Here is a 10,327-nt window from a genome sequence, read left to right on the forward strand (position 1 = left end):
GCAGGGGGCGCTGAGCTGACTCCTTATTTATACATCTGTCCACCGACCTGACAACAAACACATCTTATAAGTGAAGGAAGAAGTTAGTGCTTCTACGTTATGTTTGTGCTAATGTGAATAATATAGGTATAAAATTATATGAACATTCTTTCTAGAATCAGAGCTCTCCACTGTGCTGCACCAACTTACCTGTACAGAACATTCAGCCATGACCTACAGCAATCACCCTCCACCATACAGTACGCCCTCTCACACCATCTCCAGAACTTACCAAAGCACAAAAGGAAATCAACCAAAGAAATTGTTTGTATTTTGCAATCACCGAGCCAATCATTTTGACTGTAACCCTTCGGAGGTGCTTTGTCCTGACCTGTAGGGGGCGCTGTGTACAGGACACCCCAGAACTAACACACATCTGCAGGAACACATTTGATGGAAGCGACTGATGCTACAGGGAATCTACAGAGCATTAAAGGGGTTCTCCACCTAAGAGCGAAAAAATGAAATGCTAGCTTCTCTTACTCACCACGTCCCTCTGAGTATTTTGAGCCGTCTTCTGTCTTTCTAGATGCGGCCAGAGTTGCAAATTTTTCTAAAAGGTGATCCAAGATATATAACCAAGATAGGAAACTACATTTCCCATCATGCATTTCCCAGATTGGTCCATTTGCGTACTCGCCCCCTTAGCTTTCTTTCCTGCCCACTGCTGTCATTACTATTGCACAGTAAACACAGGACTGTTTTTTCACTGATTTTGCATCACATCACCCCAATATGTGTTCCTTACTAGCTGATGATGTAGCAGAGCTGACGCGCGCATGGTGTAGCTATGTAATGCATAACAGACATCTATTTACCAGTGGGTGGGGGGTGTAGTGTAGGTTTAGATCTCTGCTTACTGACTGTGAATGAAAGAATTCTAGTTCCATCCAGACTTTAAGAACATCAAAAACACTTACAATATACAGAGTTGTGATACAAAGACAGGTACATATGCCTGCATTCACTGACAACAAGCAGAACTATAATGTTTCATATTACAGACACCTAGGCTCACAGACACATGTAAGTCTATGGAAGCAGCACAGGTGCATGGAGATGATGCAGATGATGTCTCCTTGTGACCGGGTTACCAAGTCAATGGACAAGCTAACCCGGCCACCAGACAGGAGATGACATGTCCTGTGACTACAAAGGGAGGGGAGAAGAGAGAGCTGAGCATGGTCAGAGTGGACCCAGAGTAGAGAATTTTTCACATCCAGAGGGGATAACAATAAGAAAAAAAAACAGGGAAAGGGTATAAGACAGGTTATACATGTATATTAGACATAGGGCAGTATTGGGAAGGGCGATTGTTTAGAATATTGTTTTTGTTACCTGGATAACCCCTTTAAACACGCTTACTTTTTCTCTGTGCATTTTGCTCAATGTGCCTCACATTTACACATAGTGAGTTTAATTATTATATTATATTATTATATTATTATCTATTATAGACCTACACAGTGAGTTTGTGTAGGTCTATAATGAGTGGAGTGGTAATATACTGAGGAATCATCCCATCCAAATTGGGTTCTAGAAGAGATGATGTCCATTACTCAAGTACCTTATAGTTTCCAAAACATTTCAGCTGTGTGTTACTATGTTCTGCTTCCCTTCACTGTCCACCATGGTCAGGTCTTGCTGGATATTGCGCCAGTATGTAGGGTCCCATTTGGTAACACCTAGTTGTCAAATTATTCAGAAATTTATAAAAGAATAAGAGAGGAACAGGACTAGCTACAGTATGTACAATGTAGCAGTCTGTAGCTCACAGAGCATTGTCTGCACTGGATACAGCTGAGAGCAGGACTAGCTATGTACAATGTAGCAGTCTGTAGCTCACAGAGCATTGTCTGCACTGGATACAGCTGAGAGCAGGACTAGCTATGTATAATGTATCAGTCTAAAGTCCAGGCTGTAGAGCTCACAGAGCATTGTCTACACAGGATACAATTGTATCACTTCTTATTTACTAACTCACATCTATTGCATGCAAAGAGCTTATAGTTAAAATATGCAGCATAGTTAAAGTAGGTTTTCAAAAATTTGCACAGGTTGTGTAGGGCTGCTAAAAATAAATGATACTCACCCAGGGCCCCCTACAACTCCTGGTGCAGCAACTGCCAATCACTTAGTACCCACCACTTATAGCTATAGAACAACGTGTTGGAGCAGGACCTGCCCGCTCAGCCAATCTCTGGCCACAGCAGTGCCTCATCCTGGACTATGATTGGCTGAGATGGCAGGTCCTGTACAATGTCTTGTACAATGAGCAGCAGGTGACCGTCAGTTGTTAGACAGGGAGCTGTAGGGGGATGGTGGTGGGTAAGTATCTCTTTAGCAGACTCTCAGCCAAAATTGTGAACCCTGGAATACCCATTTAAACTTTATTTATATGAATCTAAAAGTTATAAAGGAGGCAGATTTTATTAAAGAATAGACATGGACTAAGAAATATGTGCAATTCCTGGAGAATGGGAGGAGGAGCTTAACTGCCTTCCCTTATTTGAATGGGAGGGGCTTAAAGGTAATTTCTCCTTTCGCCATTTATTATTGCTCCACCCCATAATTATGTCACTCTTACAATTATAGGAACGACAAGGGTTAAACAGCAGAACAGGAAACAGGGGGAAAAGTTACACTAAGAGGCAGCGAGTGCTAATATCATCAACAGAGAACGAAGAATCAGACACTGAAAACCCTCAGCCTCATGAGCAGCAATCCCGACCCTTATAGATGTGTATACATTATATACAACCTGTCCTGCCTCGTGTGGCTTCATCTCTAAGAATCCCCGGTGAGATGATGAGGATCCTACTCCTGCTACTTTCTGCATTTACCCTTCTTCCGAGTAAGTTATTATTGCAGTGAGACACATAGGCTGTAGATGGATTGTCAGCTCCTGGGGTCAGGGTTAGGCAGGTGCTGTAGATGGATTGTCAGCTCCTGGGGTCAGGGTTAGGCAGGGGCTGTAGATGGATTGTTAGCTCCTGGGGTCAGGGTTAGGCAGGTGCTGTAGATGGATTGTCAGCTCCTGGGGTCAGGGTTAGGCAGGAGCTGTATATGGATTGTCAGCTCCTGGGGTCAGGGTTAGGCAGGGGCTGTAGATGGATTGTCAGCTCCTGTGGTCAGGGTTAGGCAGACACTGTAGATGGATTGTCAGCTCCTGGGGTCAGGGTTAGGCAGGGGCTGTAGATGGATTGTCAGCTCCTGGGGTCAGGGTTAGGCAGGTGCTGTAGATGGATTGTCAGCTCCTGGGGTCACGGTTAGGCAGACACTGTAGATGGATTGTCAGCTCCTGGGGTCAAGGTTAGGCAGGTGCTGTAGATGGATTATATTCAGCAGTTATCTTGCAGTGTATGCCCAGCAGTGACACATGTATGTCCCGTGATCAGCTGATCTTGTCGCCCCTTGTGTCTCTATCAGGCTGCGGTGCGGTAAAAGTGGAGCAGGAACAGAAGCTTCTCATAGTGAGGACTGAGGACACATCGCAGCTGAGATGCAAACAGGATCAGAGCAGCTACCTCTATATGTATTGGTATCAGCAGAAAGCGGGGCAGGGACTGACGCTCATGGTGCTCTCCATGAATGCGAATTCCGAAGACATGGAGGCCGACTATAAGAAGAGCTGGTCCATAAAAAGGCCCACAGTCTATAACTCCAACCTGACCCTAAAAGCCTCCGGCACAGAGGACAGTGCTGTGTATTTCTGTGCCGCCAGTATACACAGCGTGAGAGAGCTGAGCCCAGCATGGTAATAACCTGGATGTAACCACCTCCTGCTCCAGCAGGGGGCGCTGATCTGATTCATAACTTACATGTCAGTTCACAGCACAGGTGCAGGAAGGCAAGTTGTTTCTTCTGAGTTCCATTTGTATTCATGTAAATATTTACATGACAAAGATAAATAACAGGAAATAAATATTTAGAAAAAACCCTCATTACTTGTCTCTACTCATCTCTCCGACAGCTATTCATTCCCATCTTCAAGATTTCTCCTGTGTCATGGAAGTCATTGTCATAGATCATTTGTTTTTTTGCTATAATAAGAATATTTTACAGAAGAAGGAGGTGGCCGCCCATGACCTTGAGATGCACATGAAAGTGCGCAAGCACAAAGCACACAAGGAAATCAGCTTTAACCCCTTAAGGACAGAGCCTGAAATGGCCTTAATGACAGAGACAAATTTTCTGAATATGACCTGTGTCACTTTAGTCATTAATTCCTTCGGGATGCTTTTACCTATCCGGCTGATTCTGAGATTGTTTTCTCGTGACATATTGTACTTTACATTTCTGGTAAATTGGAGTTGATACTCATAACAAATCTTTATGAAAAAAACCCAAATAATGTGAAAAAATGTGAAAAAATGCATTTTTCCAACTTTGAAACTTTTTTGCGTATACAGAAAGTGGTTATACCACATAAATTATATATTAAATAGCATTAGCAACATGTCTACTTTATGTTGGCGGCATTTATTAAACTATCTTTCATTTTTTTTAGACAATAGGGAGCTTAAAACATTAGCAGCAAATTTCCAAATTTTCTGTAAAATTTCAAAATCAGATATTTTTAGGGACCTGTTCAGGTTTAAAAGTGTATTTGAGGGGCCTGTATGTTAGAAAGCCCCACAAAGCACCCCATTTCAGAAACTGCACCCCCCACACTCTGCAAAAGCATATCCAGAAAGTGTTTTAACCCTTTAGGGGAGTCACAGAAATAAAAGCTAAGTGTGTAAGGAATTTGAAAATTTTAATTTTCTGTGCAGAGATTTTATTGTAATCCAATATTTTTCATAATTATAAACCTATTACCAGAGAAATGCACCCCAATAATTATTGTCCCGTTTCTGCAGTTTATAGAAATACCCCATATGTGACCCTATTGCGCTATTTGACGCAACCACAAGCCTCAGATATAAGGGAGCGCCTAGTGAATTTCAACGCCTCCGTTATATTTGGTCATTTTTGACTGTACCACTTCAGGTTGGCAGAGGCTCTGGGGTGCCAAAACCTAAAAAACACCCCTAAAGGGACACCATTTAGAAAACTACACCCCTCAAGGAATGTAACAAGGGGTGCGGTGAGCATCTGGACCCCATAGGTGCTTCAAAGATTTTCCGAACAATATGGCGTGAAAAAAGAAAAAATTATTTTTTACACTAAAACGTTGTTCTAGCCTTCGATTTTTCATTTTCTTAAAGGGATAAGAGGCAAAAAAAGACACAAAATGTGTAGCGCAGGTTCTCCCGAGTACGGAAATACCCCACATGTGGCGATAAAGTGCCAAGGGGGCGCAGGACGAGCCTCCAAAGGGAAGGAGCGCCAATTGGCTTTTGGAAGCTGAATTTCACTGGAAAGGATTTCAAGGGCCATGTCGCATTTACAGAGCCCCCGTGCTGCCAAGACACTGGAAACCCCCCACAAGTGACCCCATTCTGGAAACTACACCCCTCAAGGAATCTAACAAGGGGGGCAGTGAGCATATGGACCCCACTGGTGGGCACAAATGTGGAACAATGTGACGTAAAAGTAAAAAATTTATTTTTTTCACTTTCATGGCACAAATGTGCCCGTCATCAAGGGGTCCATATCCTCACTGCACCCCTTGTTAGATTCCCTGAGGGGTGCAGTTTCCAGAATGGGGTCACTTGTGGGGGGTTTCCAGTGTTTTGGCAGCACGAGGGCTCTGTAAATGCGACATGGCGTTCATCATCCATTCTAGCCAAATCCAACCTCCAAAATCCAAATTGCGCTCCTTCCCTTGGGAGGCTTGCCCTGCGCCCACATGGCGCTTTATGTCCACATGTGGGGTATTTACGGACTCAGGGGAAATTGCGCTACACATTAAATGTTTTTTTTTTATCTTTTAACCCCTTGTGAAAATGAAAAAATCATGACAAGATTAATGATTTAGAGTAAAAATTTTACAAAAATTACATTAAATGTTGGTCTAGCCTTGATTTTTTTCCATTTCCACAAGGGGTTAAAAAAAAAAATGAACACAAAACGTGTACAGTAGTTTCCCCTGAGTACGAAAATACCCCACATGTGGGCATAATGTGCCATATGGGCACAGGGCAAGCCACCAAAGGGACAGAGCGCCATTTAGAGACTGGAATGGAGGATGGAGGCCATGTCGCAATTACAAAGCTCCTGTGCTACCAGGACAGTAGAAACCCCCGACAAGTGACTCCATTCTGGGAACTACACCCCATAAGGAATCTAACAAGGGGTGCAGTGAGCATATGGACCCCACTGGTGACGGGCACTTACGTAGAACATGTGCCGAGAAAATAAAAAATACAATTTTTTTCATTTTCACGTCCCAAATGTGTCCGTCACCAGGGGGCCATATCCCCGCTGCCCCCCTTGTTAGATTCCTTATCGGGTGTAGTTTCCAGAATGGGGTCACTTGTGGGGGGTTTCTACTGTCCTGGCCGCACAGAGGCTTTGTAATTGCATCATGGCATCCTCTAATGGGAATGGCGGCCATACTTACTTAGCTGGGGAAAAGGGACAATTCTAATTTATTTGGGGGTATTAGGCCAATTATTAGTTTATAAGGTTGAAAATGACAGGTGTCCATCAAATTCAACCTGTGTTGATCCAGAGGAAGGCAAAAACCCCTTGTGAGGCAGACGACAGTAGCTTCATCACAGGGGAAAAATTCCTTCCTGACTCCATAATGGCGATCAGAATAATCCCCGGATCAACGTGACCCCTGAAATAGGAATAAGGGACAGAATTTAGATAATGTAGAACCCCAGTGACGTGTAGTGCGCCTTGGAGCGATCCAGTATGCAGAGGCCGGGGGGATCAGGACAGGTGTCACACTGGAAAATGTCCTTCCTGATCCCCCCGTTACGCCACACTCTGCACTTCTTCTGGGGTCTCCTATTCTCCAGTGTGGGGGACGTCACCTGGAAAATGTTGCCCTGGTGCGATACGAGGCCCTTCATATCCAGAAGCGCTGGGTCCGCTCCATGGCTGCTAAATATTAGGGCTCTATTACTACTTCTGATATGTTCGGATCTTGCCGCAAGCTACAGTAGCTCAGGCAGCGAGGGACCGGAAGAGGGGGTGCTGGTATAAAAGTTATCCCCGTACAGGTGGTAACCTTTATCCAGCAGTGGGAAGATCAGTTCCCGGACGATCTTCCCACTTGTTCCGAGGATGGGGGGGGAGGGGGCATCTGGGGGCATCTGGGGCTGGATTCGGGTGTCCCTTCCAACATACACTCTAAGGGTACGTGCACACTGCGGAATCGCGACAGATAACCCTTCGTGCATTCCGCAGTTGGCACCCACCGGCGGACTGACGCAGGCGCACGTCTCCGTCCGTGTCATAGACTCCATTCTATGCACGGGCGGATTGCGCTCTCCGTCCAACGTGTTCATTCTTTGGACGGACGATGGAATCCACCCATGCATAACATGGAGTCTATGACACGGGTGGAGACATGCGCCCGCATCAGTCCGCCGGCGGGTGCCAGCTGCGGAATGCACAAAGGGTTATCCTTTGCCATTCCGCAGTGTGCACGTACCCTAAATCTGTAAGTGTACCCTGAGGTATGCTCACACAGTTTGTAGAATTTCACTCCATACCGTCATCTCTTATTGGGACGGTACTGGCGGAAAAGACGTGTCTGGGGGGCAGCGTACGCTACGCTACCCCCCAGACACGTCACTGGATGATGAGGATGATGAGGATGAATGGAGGAAAGAAGGATCCCCCCATTCATCCTTACTGGCTGTTTCGGTGTCGGAGGCAATAACGTATGCGTCCGACACCGAAAACACCCTGGGGGCCATCTTTATATGGGGACTAGTATATGGGGTATGTAGTGGGGAGTGTAAAACTTTATTCAATGTAGTGTAGTGTGGTGTAATGTAGTGTTTTTTACGTGTTTTTTTACAGTAAGTATATAAAAAAAAACCTACGCCAACAAAGGAGTTGCTGATAAATGCCCACTTATGTGCGGCACTTATAAGCAGACCGTGGCAGTAGAATATAGAAAAAAAACACCCTACGCCAAAAAGGAGGAGTTGCTGATTAGCAGCGCACTTTCGTGCGATGCTGATCAACACTCAGCGGCGATAGGGTGCGGAAAATAGAAAAAAAAATTTTAAAAAAAAAACAAAAAACTTTTTCTACATTCTGAACATCCCTGTAGCTGCTGATAAGTGTATTACACATATCAGCCGCTAGAGGGCAGCAGAGCGCAAAATACGGAAAAAGCCGACGCTGGAGCCGAAAATAGCCAAGAGAAGCCGAACGTGACGTCACGGAGGAAGCCGAAGACCCGAACGAAGACGAGGACGCCGCGAACCCGGAAGACGCCGATCAGGAGCCCGGGACAGGTGAGTAATGTACAAATACCTGCTCTGGACCCCTCGGCTACCTAGCTGAGGGGTCCAGGGCAGGTATTTACTATTTTGTGGGACTCTGATCGCCGTGCCACCGGCCCGATCGCCGTGAACGGCCGGCCGGCCGTTAACGGCGATCGGGCCGGTGGCACGGTGACCACCATTACTTTTTACAGTAGGACGGCACCGACCGCCATTTTTTTCCGGGTCATCGGGTCGCCGATGACCCGGAAAGGTTCCGATCGCCGCTATTGGCTGATCTGAATTGATCAGCCTATAGCGGCGATCGTAAGCACGGGGGGTGTTAACCACCCCCCGTGCCGTGAAGCTAAGATGGCCTGCTATGATCGGGGAAACATCGATCGGGGAAACATCGATCGGGGAAACATCGGGCGTACCTATACGCCCGTCTGCGTTAAAGCCCACCCTGCGGGGGCGTTTAGGTACGCCCGATGTCGTTAAGGGGTTAAAGGGGTTATCCAGCGTGGGGGCTATTTTTAGATGTGGCCGGGGAGGAGGTGGCTGAAAGAAAAGATGTCCGCTCACCTCCCCAGTTGCAGCGCTCCGGTGCCTGATTCCCGGCCGCTTCCTGGTCTCTGACGCGGGCCCGAGACGTAACGGCCCGAGACGTTCCATCTGAAGACTGTGCAAACACAGGAAACATTTGGCAAAGGTGATTGCTGCTAAATAGGGAGCTAAGCTTACTCCCTGCTCTGTGGATGTTTACAGTGTGTGCCCAATATGGACAGGAGCGGTACACCTGTTTGGGTCTTGTTTAGCTACTTTGTGTTTGTACTGTATATACTTGTGTATAACAATCAGATCACATTTTATTAGTAATCAATGCACAAATCCATTTAATGTCAAAGGGTTCACTTATTTTTTAGAGCTCAATGAATCCCTACACTATAGATTATTGTCAGGGCTTATTGTGCAGTGTCCCAATGTGTAGGACCATGTCCCCAGCTGGTAACACCCAGGTATCATTTTTTTTTTTTTTTTTTTTTTTTAATAAAACTCTATGATGTATAAATTAAAGGGAATGTGTCATCAGAAAATGACTTCTTTTTTTTTTTCAAATTTTACATGTTTCTATCTACATTATAAAATAACCCTGATATCTTCCAGTTTGATATGATACATGTAATAATACAGCTGTGTGCAACAGTATAATATAATCTGTTCCTCTACGCTTGAGTTGTAGAAGCCATGCTGAGCTGCTGCATGCACGCCTCCTCCCTCCCCCACGCCTTGGTGCTGCCCTGCATGATAAATGTACAGAACTGTAAGCCAAATATTTAAGATTTCCCATTACAAAGTAGTTGTACATGAATACTGAATTTCGGAAATAACACCCTATTCTGTCAGAAGTGTCCCTTTAAACTTTATTAGTATACTGTAAACCAGGGACTAAGAAGGTAGTGTGTCTTCCTGCGATGTCTGGAGTCTTAAAGGAGAAGTCCTGTAAAATGAAAAAATCACAGACAAGAAGGGGGGTGTAGGAACATAAAAAAATGTATACCTCATGCCCCCTAGCTTTGCAGTGTCACAGCTGATGGATTGCCCGCTCAGCCAAAATAATATTTAGTGGCAGAAAGACCCGAGGGGTCTTGGGGATGGGTAAGTATAAATAAGAAGGAAACCAGCTTGTTCTTCAGCGCCCCCTAATGGTTATAACTTCCATTCAAATCAACAATTATCCCTTAAAGGGCCTTGTGGTAACATCAGAAATACTATTGGAATAATGGAGGGCAGCAGCTTGGACAATTAGGGGTGGAGCTTGACATTTATTTGCCTAAATAATGGGCGTGGTTTAAGTTAATCTTAGCTCCTGCCCCCAAAATTGAGTTACATAAAAAAAATCATAGGATCAGCGAGGGTTAAACATCACAATAGGAAACAGGAAAAAGTTA

This window comes from Dendropsophus ebraccatus, chromosome 8 (genome assembly GCF_027789765.1).
Source record: "Dendropsophus ebraccatus isolate aDenEbr1 chromosome 8, aDenEbr1.pat, whole genome shotgun sequence".
Classification (NCBI taxonomy): domain Eukaryota; kingdom Metazoa; phylum Chordata; class Amphibia; order Anura; family Hylidae; genus Dendropsophus; species Dendropsophus ebraccatus.